Consider the following 23,693-nt stretch of genomic DNA (forward strand, 5'->3'; position numbering starts at 1 on the left):
ACCCAGGACCAGCCCTCTGGTCCAAACCACCAGCTTCTCCAGTCTGGGCCACTACAGCAGGATACTGGAGTCCCTGCACTCACACTGCTGCCCTCCAATCCCTTGCCTAGACTGCAGCCAGAGGGGTCTTTTCAAAAAGAAAATCTGATCACACAACACCCCTTGCTTAAAACCCTTTAATGATTTCCCAATGATCAGAGGATAAAGGGGCTTGGTACTTCCTGCAAGTTTCCTGCTAGTGGCTTTTCCCTACCTCCCCCTGCATTCCCCACTCCAGGCTCTCACTGGCCACATCCCAGCCACTTCCTTCTTACCTGGAACACACTTCAGTCACACCCTGGCTCTTCCCCTAGTTAAATTCTCCTCTCCCATCAGGTGGCAGGGAAGCCTGCCCTTGCACCAGGCCACTGCCCATTGTGTTCCCTTCCTTCGTAGCACCTCGTTTTCTCATATTTGCTTATTTGTGTGGTATATTTGACAAATGTGTGCCATACTCTATAGACTATATGGAAACCCTATAATGAAATCACACCTGAAATACTAGTCAATGGGACACTATATTCCTCCCTCTGGAGATAAAATGGAAATCTCTTCTCCACTCATACTTGATTAATCCTGCTAGAAGTGGATTTGGAATTTTGCTTGCTTTTGCTTTCAATAGTCTGTTTTAAAGCCGAAAGTTTCAGATTTATTTGTTCTTCAAAATCCTGCTACTATAAATCACTTAATTTTTGCAGATTGTTTAGCAGTATGACATTTAACAATTTCATGAACTTTCCAGTTCAAAGTTTTTCAGAACTATAAAGCACAAAGTGCTTCCTAAAACTAATATTACAAATAACAATTTGTTTACTGATTTAGCAGTTTTTACGGCAGAACATAAGAAAAAAAGCATAACAATATTATTAGTCACACAACAGGAATGACAGTGGAGTGAAAGCACATGACTCAGGAGTCTGACCGACAAATCAGGAGCCCATGTGACCCAGGCGGAGTTTCCTGAACTCCAAGCCCCTTACCCCTTCTACAAAGTAAGACCCAAGAGCTTTCTCTTCTCTCACTCCATCTGTTCACAAAAGCTATTATTACTCCATTATTTTTGTGCAATATTTCAGAGTTATCATACCTTTTCATAAAATTTACCTTTGAGTAGCTCAACAATCTCATGAGAAATTTAAGGCAGGTTTTCGTGTTTTGTTTGAACTATTATTGGTTGGTTGGTTGGTTTTTCACTATTGGTTTTTCACAAATGTAGAAACAGGCCACAGAGGGTGGCTGTCTGACCCCAAGAGCTAACCTAGAAAAAAGCAGAGCCCTCTCTGCCTTCTACCCTGCATCTTATCTTTCTTCATTATGTATTTGTTTTATTTTAAAAATATGGTTCCAAACAAAGTAAAGTTCTCATCAACAAGCCAGAAAGGCACAGACCACAAAGCAGGGTCACAAACTCCAATGCTACAGGGACTCGGCAGGTAATGCAGACAGGGAGGCAGCCCAGGTGGCTACCAAACATGGAAATAGTCTCCCTTTCACAAAGAAACAGGATTTTCCCCATTTTTCTTGAAGTACATGCCTCTTCTTTCTACCTTTTTTTTTTTTCCCTTTCCTTCTATTTTACTTCCTCCTTAACTCCATCTTAAGAAAACTATAGCACAAAAATAATGATAAATGGTGACTAACAATCAACTTGGCTAGTGGGGAGTGATACGGTGATAGAATATGGTGGGGACTGGGGCAAACTATTATTCCACACCAACCCAAGCTGTGTGTTGGCTTTCATTCTTATAAAAGACATGGAATCCTCTAAAAGGAACAAAGTTCAATAGTCATAAAAAGTAGAAGAATGAGGGTTTATCACTTAGTATCAACAGGTGAGAACCTGTATGAATTCTGCAAATGTATGTGATAGAATATTAATGATTTACTAATCATCTAAAATCTGAAGGATGAAACAGAATATGCCTAATAAATTTGAGGATAGATTTCATGTGAAGAGCTTTCCAAGAGCTTTCAAGACATGTACTTATTATAAAATGTTTAATAAGTTGTAAATTCTTTATGACACCAAATTTAAAAGCCTTAGACTATTCAGGGATCTTAGAGATCTAGTTCAACATATTTACATTTAACTTTTATTTATATAAGAAATTATTGCAGTATTTGCAGTATTGGTTCAAGGCTAAAATTCTCTCATCTTGGAGTCAGAAATCTGTACACAACTTCTAATTTGGCAAAGAAATATTAAAAAATATGGAATTCCCTTAATGATATGATAAATAGTCATCAGATTTAGAATATCAAGTCCCAGATAGTCAATCAGTATCAACAAAAACCATTTTACTTGCCCACATGAATTTCATAAACCAGCAATCACTCTCAGGCATGCAAAGGTAGTCATAGCAAGTCTAAACTACTTATTACTCTATGCTGTGCACCGTGTTAGGTATTTTATTACATGGCCCATAAAACATTTCTTTAAAGACAATCACTGAGTGCCCAAAGTAAACTGTTTACTCTTTACAGCAAGGACACTAAAGACTTTCTGGGAAGAGGGACCTATACTCCTGTGTTTTCGAGTGAGATGGGGCAGTGGTGTTAGGTGCAGTTGTGACCTGCAGGCTTTAAAAGCAGAAGCAAGGCCATTGATAAAACCTGTTTGTATTGGGTAATCTGAACATTTTATCTTATACTTCTTTTTTCTTTCTGACAAGCTAAATTACTGGGATTCAGTATTTGAGTTGTATTTAATAACACGATCACTATAAATGTGAGGGAACTGCCAAAATTAATGTCTTTGCCTGATCATTACTGAGGACAGGAGGAGCTCAGGCCTACAGAATTTTAGTGGCTTCTCCCAGCCCCTCAGCCAGGAAGAATGTGAGAGAGATGAGGCTCAAGAGCCACTGCTCTGAACCACTACTCCATTAGGCTTTCTAAAATTGCCAAAGGGACTGCAGTAGAATGGAAATTCAGTGCTTGAAAAGCACGCCAAATCAGGTAGAGAAGGCCGTTTTTAAGACCTTAGGGCTTCTGGAGGTAACGGGGTTGGGAAAAGCAGGCAGCAGTCAGGAACAGAGTCCTACGACCATCTGAAACAACTTTTAGGAGATGAGGAGTTCCATAATTGTAAAAAGCAGACTCCATCCTCCCTCAATGAGCATTTGCCATATTTCTATATTACACATATGTGAAGAACCTTTGATATTCTATTTATGTCAAAGAAGATAGATTTTTTTGTCCCAATTCACATAATTGATCAGAGATATTCTAGCAGCCATATTTTTCCAAGATAAATAAATCTCTATTAAATGCAACGAATGGCATCCAAGAGCAACTCATGGATCACTCTGGAACTATATGGAGCTTAGCTGGTTTTGTGAAAATAATTATAGTCTAACAGTGAAAGAAATCGATAAAGATTTATTTAGCTTTTTGTTCTTTGCATAGGTTTAAAAATGGGTTCTTACCCATTAAAAAGGCTCATAATTTTTTTTTTTTGAATTGAAATATCACATCTTACTGTCTTGGGTTCTGTTCTTGAGTTTATTTTTTACATTGAGGAAGGATGTCTCTCTTCTGGAGTGTGTGGAAGATACCTGGCTGCAGCTCCCAGATTTGTCAGCTTCACCAACTGACGACACTTGGATTCTGAGCCAAGTACATATGTATTCATAGGCAATAAGCTTTTTCCAACTTATCTTTCTGCAAAAGGGAAAGCATGCATAACATAAAACTCAATTCACATTTATCTTGTTCTTCATAGGGCTGTTGTGAGTTATAGGTAAATGCAGATGCATACATGGTCACAATTCTTCCTCTCTCCCTGTATCTCACCCCTTGTGATGTGACTTTGTAGGCCTTTCCAGCAAGAAATATCTATTTCTCTACCCCTTGAATATGGGTTGGTTTTGGGACTTACTTTGGCCAAGAGCATGCAATGGAAGCAATGGACACCCATTCTGAGCCTAGCTCTCAGCTAGGCATGCTTTCACTTTCACCCTTGGAACCCTGCTAAGCCGCTACATGAACAAGCCCAAGCAAGCCTGGTGGATGATGAGATACATGTGGCCCAATTGTCCTCATGGTTCCCCAATAGCTAGCCAACCTCCAGGCACAGAGACACTGAGCTGACTGCAAGCTGAGAGTGTCCGGTCAAGAACAGAATTGTTCAGAGCCAGCCCAAACTGTAAATCCACAAAATTGTGAGCTGAATAAATGGATGGTGCTTTAAGAAAAAAGTGGGGTGTGGGGTGGTTTACTATGCAACAAAACCTAACTGATAAAGAAGGCATTACTATCCTCACTGTATTAAACAGAGGCACAGAAAGCTTAGTGATGTGTCCAGGGTCTTCCAGCTGGTAAGTGGTGACGCTATCAAGCTACTCTATTCTGCCTTAAGGGCCTCTCTGTTGGCCACTGTGCTGCACTGCCTCCTTTGATAACTATCCAAAAGTACAAGAGGAGTGCCTTCCACACGTTTAGTGTTGGGCTAGACATATTCCCTACATTTAGGAAGCTTACAATCTCTATTTTGTTTTTCACTAATTTGGTGGTTTTGATCATGCTATTGTCTTCACTGAAACACATTTTTAACTTATTTTCTACCCTTGAAATTTATTCCAATGTAACCACCTCTCACAAATGTTCCTTAATGTCCCAGGACAGAATTATAACCCCCCCAGCATGAAAACTCTCCTGGTATTTGTAGAGGTTTACAAGGCACATGCAATCAATATGTGGCTGATTGCAAAAATAACCACAATTGCTCATACCTTCCTTTATCCTCACCTGTTGCAATCTGACTTCTCAGTATTTCCCATCAAGGGATTGGATCTATTTCCCTACCCCTGGCCTTGTGACTTGCTCTGGCCAAGAGAAAATGGCAGAAGTGATGGGGAGACAACCCCGATACAAGGCCTGATATGACTTGCACACTTCCATTTACTTTTGGGGAAACCCAACCACACCATGCGAAGTCTAGGTTAGTCTTGCTGGAGAATGAGACCTCACCAATGGAGCTCGATCAACCAGGCAGCCCCAGCTCCAGCTGAGTGCCTCAACGGTGTGAGAGTACCCACCAAGATCAGCAAAGCCAAACCACAGCGGACCAGCATTGCATGGGAAGCCTCGCTGAGATCAGAGGAACTGTCCAGCTGAGTCCATCCTAAAGTGCCAATTGTAGAATAGTAATTCTACAGTTGTAAATAAATGGTTACTTTAAAACCACTAAGTTCGTTCTGAAACAATAGATAATAGACCCAGCTCCTTTGTGCTATCCTAAAATTTAGAATTTATTTTAAGAGTGGCATATATACTGAAAAATGTCATTGACTGAATGAATAAATGTCTGAATATCGAATTATACTGAGAAAAGATTTCTCTAACAAAACATAACTCTAATTTTAAATTTGTATTATTTTTTGAATGAACAAGGTCTATCTTTCCTGACTGGGAGTTAGAGCCAAGTTTGTAAGCACAGCACCTGATACACAGCAGGTGTACTCAATAAATGTTGGCTTTCCTAGATCCTGTTTGTGAAATAAGATGCCAAACCAAAACCAAAGCAAACAATATACCATTGAGACAATGAGGGAAATTTTTCCTAAATCCTTTCAAAAGAAAGACAAACTCTCCTGCTATATGTGGGGTAGTGATTTAGGGCCAGGGGCATGTGTTTTTGCTTTTTAAATAGATTTGCAAGTTTCTTTCTCTTTGAAAGTATACACACTTTAAATGATTTCACAGCTTGCAAAGAGAGTTCTGCTAGATAAAGACCACTGAGGGAGGCATTCCCCTCTCTTCCTCCAGGCCAATACGTCTCAACTTTGGCTGTATATTGGAAGGACCTGGGGAACCTTAAAAAATAACTCCAGAGATTTATTTAATTAGTTTGGGGTACAACCTATACAAGGGGAATTTTTCAAAGCCCCTTGGGGTGATTTTACTGAGTAGGCGAAGTTGAGAACCATTACTCCACCGTCCCCAGAGTACTTCCAACAGTCAAATGGTTATTGCTGGATTAACTTTAAAGGCTGACCTTAATAAACTTTCTTCTTATATACCTATAAGCAAAACTCATCATTGAAGTACCATAGCTAGTAAATAATTTCTTATAATGGACAATGACAGGCTTAAAAAGAAAAAAGAATAAAGATGAATAACTTCTGAAGATTTACTCTATATAAGAATAAGAATAATTAGCAGGTTCCTAAATGTCTTAGAGCTTGAAGCATAATTAGGTATTCAAAAATTTACTGGTCTAAATTAAAATGCCACATAATACTATAGATTATGTTAAATAATAAAATCTAGTTAAATTATATTTGTGTACAGTCAAAAAGTACCTTGGCCTAAAATCTTTCTTTCTGAAAATATATATTAGCATGTAAGTAATAACAATCACAAATTAAGGGACAGTTTAATATTTTATTTTGACTTCGAATTCAGATTCAGCATTTATTTAAACACCTGTGGTCTCGTCATCCTACTGTATACATGACTCTTACATGGCAAAAGCATTCTTTTCAGGGATTATTTAATTCTTTCTTTGCCAGAGTTCAAAAGTGTTGAAAAATGTTGAATATCCTTATATTATAAACTATAAAGTGCATGCAAATTGCTTTAGTGCCTAAATTTCATCCTCAATAATTTCCATAGCTACAATCTCACACGTTCAGAGAGTCAGAATTTTCTGACTCACAGGTTCTTTAAGATAAAAATCTATTCTAACCTTCTGATTTCATAGATAAAGAGAAGTGAAGTGCAGAGAGATTAAGCAAGTTAAGCAGAAACACAGAACTTTAAGTGGCTAAGAATCAAGCACAGGAAGTCTGACTCTTGCCCGCCCTTGCCACTTAGGAGGCAGGCATGTGGGAGAAAACACCAAAGCATGTTCAAGCTGTACAAAAACAGGTGATGGTCTGGATTTGTCACAATGAATGAACCGATATTTGTGCATAATAACAAAAGTCCATACTTGATTCTGATTTCCTTAGTTTTTACCTATCATTTTTTAGTTCGAGGATCCCATTCAGGATACTGCATTACATTTATTTTTCGAACCACGCTTTTCTACTTTGGACTCTGCCTTCCTCATGCTGAACTGTGAACTACTTTGACTCTGTGTGAGTGTAAGAGTGTGAAAGTGTGAAAGTGTATGTATGGGAGAGAGAATATGAATATCTCTTTTCAAATATTCAGCCCATTAAGGGCAAAATCCTACAAATTACCATTCTCATGATCTCTAATGCAAGAGAAGAGGGCATATACTAAAGAAGCAATCTGGAGTTTTAATTATGAGACAAACATTGTGGATAAGAGGAAATTTAGATGATGAAGAATTTGAGAGAATGTAGAGCAATAAAAGGTAAAAGATCACAGAACCATAGTAATGTAAGAAAAAAAGTAACACCATGCAATTTGTCATTTTGGGGAAGTTTGCATTTTTAAAATCCATAGACATGCTATTATAGTAGCCTTGCCAATATTTGTATAAAACATTTTCCAAACAAGACTGACTCATCCTACTCTGAAATGAATTGTTAGATCACAACAGAGAATGTTAAAGCTTTTGCATCCCTTATAGAAATGCCAAACATTTTACTCTGCCTGATGCTGTGCTATAAATAGAGAAATTCAAATGCTAAAAATGTTCTCCAAGTTGCCAAACATAGTTCTTTAGCATCTACTTCCTAGTATAAATGACTTGCTCTTCCAAAGTTTGAAAATGAAAGCTAGTTACAAATCACAGAGAAATGTTAAAGCTTGCATCAGTTAATTAAATGTAAAGGTATTTAATTAATGTCTATTTCTCTTTCCTTAGACCAAATCCACTGAAATCCTTCTTTAAACACTCACTAAAGTTCTATTAAACAGTACTCTGGGGACAGCTGGGTTTGTAAATTAAAAACTAGACCGGCCAAGAAACATTAGTATTATTGGAAAATAAAGATACTGATTTAAATCACTTGGAAGCTGGTTAGCTACTTTTCTATGTTATAGTAGACATAAAAATTATTTACTGTAATACAAATACATCAATAGTTAAGTAAGAACTTAAAAACTAATATACCCCCCAAAGAAGGTGGTACAAATAATGCTCACTGTCTAAAACACGAGGAAATTACACTCTAAGAAATTTGAACTGATTAAGGAAAACAGGACTACTTACAGAGAAATCATCTTTCATTGTATAGAAAATAAACAGAGAAATGTCATTGATTTCCAATTGGTGTTTCAAAAAAAAACAACAGTACAAATACCTACGTATATTTTATAATAAGTAAAGATCACATAAATTGTATAGGCATTGGTATAACACATTTAAGGCTGGCATCCATTTGAAGAGATGATCACTGATTTTCATGAGAGCTAGGATAGGAAACTGAATAAGATGCTTAAATGCCATGGAAGAGTAAGGCAGGGCAAGTGTGGTTTCATTATATTTTCTTCTAATCAATTGACAATACCATTTAATCCTCCTTCTGCATCTCCCTCGAAACTGAATAATAATAATTACTGAAACATCTTTTCCTGGTTTCATTAAAGACTTCACCTGTTTTGGCTTGCAAATCCCCATTGGAGATACTTAATTATTGTAAAAGTTTTACAATGAATAAGAAATAAGTGTCATAAATTAATTTTTTTCATTTTTAGATCAGTTATTAGTAAAGACTGTATTGTCAAGTTCATTTAGATACAACTTTAATAATTTTATGTTGATTTTTTCCTGTTTAATTATTGATGTGCTATTTAATTTACTTTAAATTCATTATATAATAAAATCCAAGGCTTACAGACAGATTTTAAAAAATGGAACACTGGCATATGCTTAGTTTGAGGATCAAATATTTAAGTTATAAATTACATTTAATATGTCATGGTATCCAAATAGACAAAAGTTGTTTTCATTAATTAACGTTTGGGAATCTTGCATTTTGGATAAAAATAATCAACCTCAAATAATTTTTGTGCTTAATTATAAAATAATGAAATAAAACACAAGGTTTTAGGCTGCTGTTTATAATTTCTCTGCAGTTAATATATTGAAGATATAGGTATTATTTCTAATAAATAAAAAATCATATCATATGATCATCACTGTGTTTTCTTTGTTTTTTTTTAACATGAGTTAGACACTATACAAATATCCTAATAAGCTAATATAAAATTTTAAAAGTATATTAAGATATTTAAGACTTACAAAAGAATACAACTACCACCACCCAGCTCAGAATGGACATAATAAGAACTCTGACATGACTGCAGCTTCTAAAACTCATAACATCAATGTTTATTATCTTACTGTCTATTGAGTTATCCATCACGTGAATAAAGTAACAATGCAGGGCTAATTATAAAAAAAAAAAAAGATGCGATAGCATTTAGGGATCCCCAGTGCAGCCTACTGACTTTTCCCCCATAACTGGCTGCCTCCAGTTATTAGCACCTGGACATTAGTTTCTCTCCTTTTCTTAAGGCAGTGTTGTCCGTGGGATGTTGATGGACATTTCCCTTCACCCACGGGTAGGGAGGAGGGGTTCACCGCTAAATAAATTTAGGAAATGCTGCACTCTCTATATTTCTTTGGAGAGTTCCATGTTAGAGTAGCATTTAAGAATTCTGAGAAATCTGATAATAAGTAAATTAACTTAATTTTGTTTAACCCATGCCTCCCACACATGTCTGCTCATCAACAAAACCCTTTATCATTTCTCTTCTGGAGACACGGGAGGGAGGGCAGCATTGGTTAATATCCCTGAGGGCATGTTTTGGGAAGTGCTAGGTTAGGGCAAGGCCTCCAGCAGGCAGCTATTTAAATCTCCATTGCAGGTCAGAAGGAAGAATGGTCAGGCGATCTGGTTCATGGACACGCTGGCTACCCTCAAGTTGTGCTACACTGCTGGCTGCAGGGCCACTGCAGGCAAAGGTCCTGGACCCTCACAAGGAAGGGGCCTGCAATCACCCTTGGCCTTTCTCCCAGTGCTGCTTGGGGTGAACCCATGCAGGCTGCAGAAGGACAGTTCACCCTGACACCCGTGGGATGAGGTGACCATAAATCCTACGTTTACCACATAGCACCTATCAGCACCCATTTTGAATTCTAGAAGGACAGGAATTAGGAATTCTTCCACTGAAGTGAATGTCATCAAAGTGTGTACAGTTCCAAATATGACAATGTAACATGTTGTGTGGACCTCTGTGGGGATGACAGATGTGTTTACAGACCCCAAAGACACCTGGCAGTTCAGCTAGTTCTGGTCTCCAGGATGGCACAGGAGGGACTGGGCGTCCAGTGAAAAGGCACACAGGGTGATCACCTCTGGCCTCGGGAGCTGGCAGCAGGGATACCAAGGCTGCCTTTACACTTGCTAGCTATGGGACCTTGCCCTCTCGGAGCTTTAGTTTCCTCTTATGTAAAATGGGAGTAATAATAGCAGTTAAGTAGATTACACTGTAGGGTTGTTAGGTGGATTACCTAAATTAGTGTTCGTATTTACAACAGTGCTTACAAAAGGGCTTGGCTCACAGCAAGTGTGATATGAGTGTCAGTTTAATAAAGCAGTGCCGTCAGACATTTAGTCCAAGTTATTAGCAACTAATTGACCAAGAAGACATAACATTGGTGAAAACAAGACCCCCACACTACTCATTTTAAGACCGCCCAACCTCACAGCTGATGAGTATACATGAGGCCAGCCTGGGTAACTCTGCTTTGTAGTGGGGTTCACAGCACTCAGCGGCCTGCCAGCACCCACTGCCTACTGGAGGAGCGTGGTCAGCAGAACACAAGGAGCCCAGGTTGTCATTCAGGTGTGCTAACATATGGGTTTCATGTATGAGGTATCAGGGATGCCAGCAAAACAGGAACAAGGAGGAAGGACTAGAGGCTGTGGCCCTGGAGTCGGGTACCAAGGATCACTCAGCACACAGCATCTTCCAGGGGCTTGCCAGTCCTGCTGCTGCTGGCAGTCCCATGAAGGAGGCTCTGATGGAGCAGCAGGGGCTGGCCCACTTTTGCCTTACCTCCTTTAGTTATCCTTAACTCAGTAGTTAAAAACAATAAAGTACAAACCACTCTGAAAACAGAAAAAATAAAATGTGCCAAATAGATGGAAGCCATAAATGGAAATGGTTTGGTGAAGCTTTGGTTAATTTTTCTGGGTTTCTATATTTACTTGAAAATATCATCATATAAGTATATTTTTAAAAAGACTGTAAAACAAATACATTCTAAAAGACTGAGAAATTGAAAAACTACAATGTAGGTGATACACAAAATACTGTCACAAGCAGCAGAGTAAAAGCTCTGCATTAGTTGTGGAAGACTGATTCTTAAGCTACGTGAAAAGCTGAGAAGAGTTTGCAGTAACATCCAGACACTATTAAAACTGTCATTTTAAAATCTCATAACTTATGGAGTTCTTACAAAGATATCCAGGGAGTCCTTAGAGATACAAGCTCAGATCTTGGAATAGTGGTGATTCTCTCCCCCAACCTAAGGACGAAGGTCCCTTAATGTGGAGTTGGGCACACACTCACACACATTCTCTGGGGGCTAGCCCAAGGCAGGTCTCCTGGATTTGAGCTGACACACTTGTCTTAGACCACAGGAGCTGCAACTCGGCAGTATGTACACACACACATGCACACAAACTTGCACACGAAGGACCCTGATACCTGGCACTATTGTGGACCATCACACTGTGTGGTCCCTGTGCTCTGGGGGAGGTGGGAGAGGTGAATGCAGAGCCTCAAGAAGCAGAAAAAACAGCCTCTGTCGTGGTTTACGCTGATGCCAGTTCAGTTTGTAAGGGAGATCTTGACAGATACCCACAGAGTAGCTAACAAAATGTTAAACTTCCACTCTGGTAGAAACCTGCTACTTTCTCAAAGAAGATGACGAAAGTCTATGGAATATATAAGCCATGACTAATAAAAGGAAATAGGCCCATATGCCAAGTCCTCAATCTTAATGCTTGTACTTATGAACCCTATTCCTGTAAAAATGAAATTAAGCCTAATTAGAATTAATGCCTAAGAGTTACCTCCTGAAAACCAACCTGTTACTCAAATGTGGCCTCTCTATAAACCAAACTCTGAAAATAAACTCACTACCTTTTCCCCAACATGGGACATGACTTCCAGGGATGAGCCTCCCTGGCAATGAGGCATTATTACCAAACATTAATCAGTGATGCATTTGGAAGACCTTGACCAAGAAGGGGAAATATTTTAAAGTAAAACAGAATTCTTATGGCTAAGAGATTCAAAGTGAGCTGGGAGGTCATTCCAGTGCTTATACTTATGCAGGTCTCAAGTAAAGTTCACAAACTGCCACAGTAAACAAAGCCTCAAAACAATAGAGCTCCTAACAGCTCTAGGGAAGTCTGGACACCAAAGGCAAGGCACTCAGCCTCATAAAATCAATACCCCCTCAGCAGGACCTACTCAGGAATATATGAAATCTATTTCCCCAATAAAACATAGTTATACTCACTTATAATTCCCCTAATCATGATTCTACTTTCATTTGAACCTACAATTTTCAATATACCTCTTAAAATATATTTCTCAGGGACTAATATCTTTGGATTGTTCATATGCCAGTTGAGCCCTGAAACCCATCAATATGCAGTCAACTCATACTCTCCCATTCTTTAGGCCTGCCCTGGACAACTAACAAAATGATGATGGACAAGTCCCATCCCCAAAACAAGGAGTATCTAACAACTGCAAGCAAAACAGTTCCTTCCCTCTGCCCCACAATATCTAAGTGTCCTCTCAGCCTGAAGTAAGAGCAGACATCATCCCAAATCCCTCAAGACTGAAGGATGAACAAAATAAGGGTGGGGGGAGGCGGACTGTAACCATGGGCCAAAGCAGATTTATTGTTATTGTAGTTATTATCCCGTGTTAATGGAATAACTTGTAACATTGATATAAAGACAGTTGCAAGAGGTTCGGAGGGGAGGGGGAAGAATGAATAAGTGGAACACAGGGCATTTTTAGGGCAGTGAAACTGTTCTGTATGATACTTTGTAATGATGGACACATGGCATTATACATTTGTCAAAGCCTATAAAAATATACAGCACAAAGAGTAAACCATAATGTAAACTATAGACTTTGGTTAGAAGCATTGCTTCAATGTTGATTCACCAATTGTAACAAATGTACCACACGAATTCAAGATGGTAATAATAGGGCGGCGGACTCGGCCCAGTGGTTAGGGCATCTGTCTACCACAAGGGAAGTCCGCGGTTCAAACCCCAGGCCTCCTTGATCCATGTGCAGCTGGCCCATGCGCGCAAGTGCTGATGCGCACAAAGAGTGCCGTGCCACGCAGGGGTGTCCCCGCATAGGGGAGCCTCACGCGCAAGGAGTGCGCCCCGTAAGGAGAGCCGCCCAGCGCCAAAGAAAGTGCAGCCTGCCCAGGAATGGTGCCACACACACAGAGAGCTGACACACAAGATGATGCAACAAAAAGAAACACAGATTCCCGTGCCACTGACAACAACAGAAGTGGACAAAGAAGATGCAGCAAATGGACACAGAGAACAGACAACGGGGGTGGGGGGGAAGGGGAGAGAAATAAATAAAAAGAAATAAATTAAAAAAAAAAAAAAGATGTTAATAATAGGGGAAACTGTGTGGGGGTGGAGGGCTTATATGGGAACTCTATGTACTTTCTGTGTAATTTTTCTGAAAATCTAAAACCTCTCTAAAACAAACAAACGGTTGTTGCTTTTTTTTTTTTTTTTTTAACAGCTGTGGCCTTTTACATTCTGAGTGCACCTCTTAGCTCAAGGCACACCTTTTAACATGCCTTCTTCCTCTTATCTTAGGCAGCACACACTGGCTTCTGGGAGTCACTCAAATGATGTATGGGGGTTCTTTTTCACTACCCTGACAAGGGAATGCTAATGTAAGACAGACGTATATGGAATACAATAGGAGGCAATATCAAAACAGATCTGGAGTGTCATAAAGTATCTTCCTAAACTTTCGCGGTTTTAATTCTTGCTACAAGATAGGTACACTGTTACTTGGAAGACCCCTTTTCATATAACACATACATAATGCCATGTGAAGAAAAATATCACTTAAAGGGAAACGATTTCCCCAAATAATGACTTGCATCTACAGAATGAGGAGCTATAAAAATTTCTTAATCTTCTCAGCCCATCTATTCCTTAAAATTTTGAGATCTATCGCTGCTCTATTTTCCTGTTCTGTATGCACAGCACAGATTCCTGCCAAGCCCATTACAGCGAACAAACAATGTCTTCTCTGTCAGAAGGGAGAATGAATAGTATCGCAAAATCCTCCTCGAATATACAGCCTACATTTCCCCCACTCTGTCAGAAGAGAATAACCAGGATGAGGACTGATGAGGAAAACAGTACTCTCTCTTTGCCAATTTGAAATTGCTTTCTAGAACACTAAGGCCTAAGTAATGTTAACTTCTTAGTCCTACATATTAACTTGTAACAAGGGTACTTGACAAAAATATTTTCTTTTAAGTTGGATCACATATTTTAGTATTTCAATGTACACACTTACAGAAATATCTTTATCAGGAAGGAAGGAGGCATTTCATCAGATAAAATTTCAGGGCTTAGCAAAACAGTTCTTAGCTACAGACTGAGCAGCAACGGGGATTTCATAGAAATGACACAGCCATTTGAGTTAAAATGCTGGCAGCTAATTCATGAATGCCTAGGCTGACAATGAATTCAGCTGCTTCTGTTAAGCCTTTATTCCCGCTAAGCTCATGATTCATAAAGAAAGTGCCTGGAGCTCCTCCCCTGAAACATACAGTATGATGCTGACAGATTTCTTTGCTCTCTTTCTAAACACATACATACACACATACACATGCTCCCCTCTCCACAAAAGAGGCATCAAAGATATGATCTTCCAAAACAAGTACTTGATGAGGCATTTCTCACAAACCAGAAAAGGTTGACATAGAATAAAGTATTTTCCTTAAAGACCATGAATTTCTTTAAAATCTTCCATATTTGTAAGTCTTAGTTGGTGTGAAGTATTCTGATTCAGGTTTTCCCTCCTTGCGACATGAGCATAGTGTCTACTTTTATTTTAATCTCTAAAGTGAATTATCCTACTCATTCCCCCCAAAAAGAAGAAATGCTATTTTTATAATTAAACCCCACTGGTTTTTGTTTTGTTTTCGTGAGTATCTGAGAGAGATTAACTTGAAGAAAGAAGTACAGTATCCCCTTCTTCCCATTTTCCCACGTGTTTTTAGCACAGCTCAGTAAGTTCCCAGATCCTGATTGTATTTTCTTGGTAACACATTTAGAATAGACTGTAGGATACTCCAAACATTCTGCTTTCTCCTCTCTCCAGCGCTCTCTCCCAACATTCTAAAGTTTGTATCAGCGAAAACTCAATTAAAATTTTACGCAGTACTATAGCAATTTGTAAATTCTAATGATGTGCTCCCTTACTGGTATAATGATAATATTTACCTTGGAGAAATTTATGTCCAAAAATGTATCCAAAATTCTGGCAATGTAGTCCTTTCAAAATGGTATGGTAGTGAAAATTCTCTCTTCTTTCTTGGCCTATAACTAAAGAGAAAGAAAGTTAGAAAAGAAGGCAGATGGAGATAGACTGTAAAAGACACTTGTCCAGTTTCACTATAAAAATACTAGCAAATTTATGCCAAACATTGGGCTATATATTCCTCCTGAACAAAGTAAACTGCAAGGCATAAGCAAAACTACAAAGTGTCATGAATATATTAACATTTTTCTCCAAAATAACAGCCAAATCAATGTTTAATCAAATGCAATTCAATTTACTTGCTTTTTCCACGTTTTCTCTACTTTCATAACAAGTAAATCTATGTATTATTGTAGAAATATTAAAATTCAAATAACTGTTACCTTAATTTAGATCAAACAAGTGATTTATTTGAGAAGCACATTTATGCTTTTTGGTAAGGTAAGCTGTGATTCAGTTCTGGAAATTTCTTATTAGAAGGAGAATCCTTGGTGCAGCGTGAACAGCGTGGCCTGAGTGACCTGCAGTGAGCGGTAAATCATCTCATCGCGGTCATTCATCCCTCTGTCCCACTGTAGAAATGGGGAAAGTGCGCAGAAATGGAGGAGACGACCGGGGTCACTTCTCTTCCCTTCCCCTCTGATTCTTCAGTACGCCTTAGCCCTTGATCCCATCTGTGACTCGGCTCTATTTCTGATGCCTATCCTTCCTCTCTAGCTCTCTTCCCGTCCTCCGATAAACATCTTCTGTATTGAATATCTACTTGGTGTAAGGACACCATGATAGATGCTGTGTGGGAGGGAGGAGAGCGACAGAATGGAATAGTGAATGAAGGTGTTTACACTCTAAGGAGAATATCCTGGGTGATGACAGAGTCAGAGCTTCCCAATTATTTTAACAGATGGAGGCACAACTCCTGATTTTCAATTTAAAAATTAAACAGACTGTGAGCCTTCTAGAATTACAGCTACTGATGTTCTTTTATTAGGACGGCAAATTATCATCTAAGACTAAGTGTTGCTTTCCACCACAGCAGAGTCAGCAGATTATTTATGTTATCTTGAGTTACATCTATTATGCCCCTGACAGTTATCAAGTGAGAAATGGCTGCCTTTTGTTAGCTGCTACATTATTTTCATTTTTAATACATCTAAGAAAATCAGAACAAGACACACAATCACGGGCTGTCTTCCTCCAACCTTACTCCACATCTTTCAACTGTCAATCACGCAAACTAAAGAGGACAGGGCTTCATTGGGTGAAGGGCTTGGCAGACAAGAGCCTTTCCTCAGTCTTCTTTCTCCTCATTCATTAGATTTCAAATCGAACCTCCTTCTGAATCCCTGCCACACAAATACATTTTGATGTGGATTCAAACCATAAACCTCTCCACTTCTCCATGTTGTCTTAGTCAATCCCAGGGAACTTTCCTGATTGAGTTAGAAATAGCAGCAAGATTTTATTACCTAAATCAAATCACTGCAAGAAAAAAATTAAACAGAACATTTTTCTTAAAATGCCAAATCTGATTAATGTGTATAAGGTTGGATAACCTCTATTACTAGATATGAGTAAAGAACCTAATTTGAAAATTGAACACACGACAATTTAATAACATAAAAATGGCACATAATTTTGAATGTTCAGGATATAAATTTTGTAAATTAAAAATATTCCAAGGGAAACAAGGTAATCAAGACAGTGTAGTAGTGGCATAAGGACAGACATATGGATCAATGGAATAGAATTCAGCAATCAAAAATAAACCTCATCATAATCACCGGACATTGTAAATCCTCACAGGGCCTACATGATGGAATAGAGGAGAGTATGGGCCATGATGTGAACCAATGTATATGAGGTGCAGAGGTGCCCAAAGATGTACTTACCAAATCCAATGGATGTGTCATGATGATGGGAACGAGTGTTGTTGGGGGGGGGAGAGGGGGGGTGGGGGGGTGGGGTTGAATGGGACCTCACATATATATTTTTAATGTAATATTATTACAAAGTCAATAAAAAATAAAAAAATTAAAAAAAAAAAATAAACCTCATCAATTGTAACACATGTATCACACTAATGAAAGATGCTGTGAATGGGGGAAGTGTGAGGGTGAGGGGGTGCGGTATATGGGAATCTCCTCTATTTTCAATGTAACATTTATGTAATCTAAAGCTTCTTTAAAAATAAAGAGAAAATGTAAAAAAAAGAAGAAAACAAGAAAAAATAAACCTATGTATTGATGGTCAATTGATCTTTGAGTTGAAGGATGTCAAAACCATTCAACAGGGAAAGAATAGTCTTTCAACAAATGGTGCTGGGACAACCAGTCACATATTAAAGAATCAAGCTAAACTCTTACTTCACACTATGTAAAAAACAATAATTCAAGATGGATCAAAGACCTAAATGTAATAATTAAAACTGTAAAGCTCTTAGAAAGCATATGCCTTGGCTTTTGGCAATGGATTCTTAGATACAATACCAAAAGCACAAAAAAAAAACAAAAAACAAAAGAAAAAATAGACAAATTAGACTTCATCAAAATTAAAAACATTTATGCTTCAAAGGAACTATCAAGAGAGTGAAAAAGCCCACAGAATGGGAGATAATATTTCAAATTATGTCATAAGGAACTTATATCTAGATCATATAAAGAATTCTTATAACTTAATAATTAAAATGAGCCAAGGATCTGAGTAGACATTTCTACAAAGATATACAAATGGATGATAAGCACATACAAAGATGCTCAGCATCATTAGTCATGGGGGGAATGCAAATCAAAACCACTAGGCAATACCATGCCATACCTACTAGAATGGCTAAGATGAAAAAGTCAGATAATAAAAAGTGTTGTTGAGGATGTAGAGAAATCCGAACCCTCATACACAGCTGAGGAGAATGTCAAATGGTGTAGCCACTTTGGAAAACAGTTGGGCAGTTCCTCAAAAAGTTAAGTTACTATTTGACCCAGGAATTCCATTCCTATATATGACCAAGAGGAATGAAAACATGTGTTCACACAAAAGTTGCACCCAATACTCATAGCAGCAATACTCAAAGAGTTCCAAAGTAGAAACAATTGAAATGTGTAACAACTGGTAAATGGGTAAACAAAAGGTGGTATAGTTATACAATGAAATATCATTCAGCCATAAAAAGAGATAAAGTACAGATATGTGCGATAGCATGGATGGACATTGAAATTATTATTCTAAGTGAAAGAAGCCAGTCACAAAACCCCATATTTTATATAATTCAATATACATGAAACGTCCCGAATGGGCAAATCTAGATTAGTGGTAGTTTAGGGCTGGGATCTAGGGATGGGGGAATGGACAGGTAAGGTACAGGGTTTCTTTTTGAAGTGATGAAAAATGTTTTAAAATCTACTGTGGTGATGTTTGCACAACTCTGTGAATACTAAAAACCTCTGAATTGTACACTTTGAGTGGATAATTGTATGGTATATGAATTATATCCCATAAAGCTACCATAAAAATACGCAGAAATTATGTAAGTCATCTTCCAGAACAATCTTAAAGCAATACGGGAAACACAAGTGTAATTTTAGCTGTAGCACCAAGCTGTACTGTAACAGGATCATCTGGCTCCACTGCAAACCATTATGTCCTGGCTGAGACCACCTGAGTATAACTATGCCCAGAACTGTGCCCAGAACTGTAGACCAGATACTCCTCCGATCCCTTTCCTGCTCAGATCTAAACATGGACAGCAGTTAATCACTGCACACAATTATTGACCCATCTAACAGAAATCCCATGCTTTCAATGTTGATTTCTTTTTCTACTGAATGGAATTTTAGAGCTTCTGAAACCAGCTGTCTACTCACATATGACTCCCCCACTTGCTACCCAGCATATAATTAGTCAGTAGAATGCCAAGCTCAGTCTTGATTTTCTACATCTATTTCATTTTAAGAGAGTTTTCCCAAAGCTAGTTATTAGCAGATTCTCAGGACTGATGATGATGTTCACAAGAAGGCCCAAACAAATCAACTACGGGAGTTCATGATGTGTTTTTGCCAAACTCACCAGGAGCTTTGTGCTGATTAAAGCCACTTAGAGGAACTGAACTAGAATTCAATTTCTGGGTCACTGGGACTCCTCGGATGGATGGCCTGGCCCAAGCCCCAGCTGACATTGCTGAGAACAGACCTAGGAAAAGGAGTATTTGCTAAAAGTCCTACCCTTACAGTCCCTTTTGGGGTATTGGTGTGATGTTGAGAGTCTATATGACTGCTGTCTGGGCAGATAAATTCAGGGACTTAATAGCACAGATTTGAGCTGTGCTACTCAAAATTCATGGTTTACTTTAAAAAACTCTGTGTAGTGGTAAGATACATACTCAACAGGAGACTGGAATCACAAAGCTCAATCACCTTTTCTCAAATTAAAAGAAACTTAAAATCATCTATAAGTAAAGCCAATTTGAGTCTGAGGCCTTTCTACAATGTTCCTGACATCCAATCTGTAAGTGTAATGTCAAAAGGACTTAGTTAGACAGAACTTTGAAAATACTAAGCACTGAATGTACCACAATGCCTAATAAATAATAATCACTCAATATTTATTCACTGAGTGAATTCATTAATTAAAAGAGTAGACTTGAGGATATGGCTATCATAAAGCTGTTCTCCCTTCACAGTCCCTTAAAAGAGGAAGAAGTATGATTACAGGTAGTTCATGACTGGTATACTCCCACAGGAATATTTCATACATGCAAATGTTATCCAAGTAAATAGCATCCTTTATTCATGTTATAATGGAAAGGAAAAACAATAAACAAATTTAAAGCAGCTAATCCAGCCTATGCCAGATTTCCTGCTGAAATGAAGGGCTTCTTCCATCCCAAGGAACCCCCTTCTGTGTCTGGGAAGTGCTGTTAGATTTGAGCTGGAAGAAAGGAAAGTTCTATACGCCAGTGGCTTCAGCCTTGGAGCCTCCTTGAGCCCTGGTGTAACTTTTAAGGCCATGCAGAACAAGCCCAGTAGTTCTTCCACATGGCAATCCTTCAAATACTTGAAGACACCTACTTAAACAAGTCCCTGTTCCCCTGCCCTTCATCACCGTTTTCTCCTTCTCTAAAATTAAATTGCAAAAGATGAGATACTACATCCCTCTCTTACTGTCTTTTTGCAATTTAATTCGGGGGGGGGGAGGGGAGGGGTGCTTGCATTGATCCTTGTGCAGTTTCTGCTTCTTATTGTGTCAACTGTTAAGATGCTGCAGAGTTCTGTTTCTGTCATTTATTACATTAGCCACCTTTCCCAGCTTTATGCCTTGCCATTCATAGGGTTTTTACCCAAGTCAGGCCTAATATCGATGAGGACAGGATTATGTTAAAATACCAAAAGCCTCCTTGAAGTTACCTCTGGATGATACCTCCCAATTCAGTTAGTAATCCAGCTAATTACGCACAACACCTATTTGTCCAAATGATGTTAGTAATTCAATGTGCTTTTGGTAAAAAACAAACAAACATATTCATAACCTAACACATGCTATTTCTATTAATTCATGTGAATTCCATGATGGGTTCAATACATTTTCAGTATAATAGGGATCAACTCAAGGCATAGACATTTCTTCTAATTAAATTTTAATATTCTGCTCTTCACAGTAATCATACAAGAAAATAGGAATATACAAGAAAACATTAAATATCTCAATGGTACAGCAATTAAAGAGGTAGCTAAAGGCAATGTTACACGGGGAGCTAAAGACAATGTTATTTGGGCTATGATGAACTCTGCAATATTGGAGAAGCTATCACTTGTAACACTTCCTTCTCCCTCATCCTAGAATTTTTGTTTTCCTCTGGCTGCACTGGTCTCCTTGCTCCTCTTGCTTTCTGGCCATGTTTTCTTGCTTGTTCTCTCAGCTGAGCCTCTCATCTTTTTCAACCTCCCATCCCACCCCCAGCTGCTTTAGCTCACACTTTTCAGCCTTACTGGTATTTACTGTGTTAACAGTTCTAGTCTTCACGCCATCTGATGTCTCCTGCTTCATTTTTCACACACTTTAACAGCTGAAATCCCTGATGTATGCCAAAGCAACGGTCCATTAAGAGAAGTGTTTTCTGGGGTTTTATTTTTCTCATTGAGGACAGAAAAATGGAAGAGGCAAGAAAGGCTAGTTCACAGATGTGCTAAACAGAGGCCATTGTGAAGATAAGAGGAAAGCAAACAAAAAAAGGAGAAATCAGCCTTTTTTTCCCCTCTAAGCATCAAAAAGATTATAAATATGACAGTGGGAACATAATTCCCTCTGAAAATCCCTTTCAATGATGTGGTTTAATGAAAGTAATCCCCTTTCCAAGAGGAACATAATTTTCTTGAATTCTAGGGAGCTAAAGATAAAAATACTTAAACATGTATCCTTATACTATCTACAACATACAGGATGCAGACAAGTAAAGAGACAATTATAACACACTGAGTTATTAACAAATGGCATTTTATTAGCAAAAACCTTCTATGCTTGAGTATGCTGCCTGGAAAGAGGCTTAAAATGATGCTGTTTATTATAAGCCTTATCTGTATGAATGCATCCCAAGCATGGCTTGGAAATGAATTCCTCATAGTTTTGATATCAGCAGAGAAATCATTAAAAGAATCAAAGTGCCCAAAAGGAAAAAAGTCTTTCTCTTTTGGTAAAGAAAGAATAGCAAATAACATGCAAAGAATGTATTTAAGGAGAGTTCTGTGGCTTCTCGGATGTCTAAATGTAAAGCCAGGTGGTATAAACACTAACATTAAAAAGATTAGCTTTGGTACTTAAATGTTGCTTTAGTGAATGGAAGACATATAAACTGACTCCTTTAATTACTAGTTTATAAATTGGTAGTAAAAGAAAAGTTTAAAAGCATCCCCCTCTAGTAATTTAAATAAACATGGAACAACTATGGCACCCAAAGAAAATATTCATTCATTTCCTTATTCAACTTTCAATATTATTTCCTTACTTGAGAATAAACAGAACAAAACATCAATAATACTTCAGCATCTTCCACTCTGCATATATGGGTAGCTGTCATTTTTATTGAGACTTTAGCTACCAATTATCAACCCTTTTGCTTTTGTCTTTGTCTGATGCATATGCCCCAGCCTTACCTGACTGGTTAGCTACCTGACACACCAGCTTGTCGGTTAGAGCCTCAGCTCAGCCTTCAGACACTTCCTGACGAAGAGTGACTTCCGGTTTCACTAGTCTTAGGATCAGCCTAGGGGTGGTGGTGTTGGGGGTTGCTGCTCACCGCGATTTCCTAGCTGAAGTTGTGTGAATAGGTGTGTACATGTTGGGTGGGGGGTGTCATGCGAGGGAAAACTTCCCTTCCCCAGGAAGCTGAGGAAAGTATGTGGTCAGTAGCCAACTTAATAAGGTCTGAACACATAAGCTTTGGAGACCACAAAATTCATCACAATCTCTGTACTGTCAGGAATCCCAGTCACAGAATAATTTCAGTATAGAAAGGACCCTTTCATTTGTTCTTGAGGTTCCACTGAAAGGGCTGGCTCTACCTGTGGGGTTTTGACAGGGTTAACAGTTACGCTCTAGTGGTTTGCCTGGCAGCTTGCCACATTGTTGAAAGATAACTGTAAAGTGTCTGAGTTTCAGAGGGGTGTATAGGAGGGGGGGTATATGGGTGGGGTAAATGGGGCATGGGATTGGTTGGCACTTTGTAGATAGACCGTATGGGGCAAAGTTAAGAACTTTATAAAGTATCTATCTTTCTATCTACAGACATACACACAACCACCACAAACTTTCTAAATATATATTCAATATATTTATTATACATTATACTGCATTGTTTTTCTGGGCAGGTAAAGGATTTATTCTGATCTAGTCATACCCTCAGCATCCACCCCAACTAATGGTGTTGTAAGAAAGACATGAAATCTGACTCTACTACAGAGGCCCTTTGTCTGGCTTTGGTCAAAGAGGGAGCGTGCACCCAGTTAAGTGGAAGGAGAAAAGGGAGGAAGGAAATGGGAGAAAAAGGGAAAGAAAAACAGGTTTTAAGGGCTTTGTAGCAGTTTGATATAGTTATGAATTCCAAAAATAGATATTGGCTTATGTTTTTAATCTGGTCTGTACCTGGGTGTGATTAAGTTATGATTAGGGCTTTG

General features: G+C 38.5%; 1 protein-coding gene across 3 annotated transcripts in view; it reads right to left on the reverse strand.

The window, feature by feature from the left end:
- PAG1 (phosphoprotein membrane anchor with glycosphingolipid microdomains 1) overlaps window positions 1-23,693 on the reverse strand; it is a 140,840-nt gene that overhangs the window by 42,847 nt on the left and 74,300 nt on the right. For all 3 annotated transcript variants that reach the window (XM_023584817.3, XM_004479104.5, XM_058275674.2), the window contains one exon: window positions 15,498-15,599. The gene's annotated coding sequence lies outside the window, so the exon portion shown is untranslated. The remainder of the gene's footprint in view (window positions 1-15,497; window positions 15,600-23,693) is intronic.

The sequence above is a fragment of the Dasypus novemcinctus genome, chromosome 14 (genome assembly GCF_030445035.2).
Source record: "Dasypus novemcinctus isolate mDasNov1 chromosome 14, mDasNov1.1.hap2, whole genome shotgun sequence".
NCBI lineage: Eukaryota > Metazoa > Chordata > Mammalia > Cingulata > Dasypodidae > Dasypus > Dasypus novemcinctus.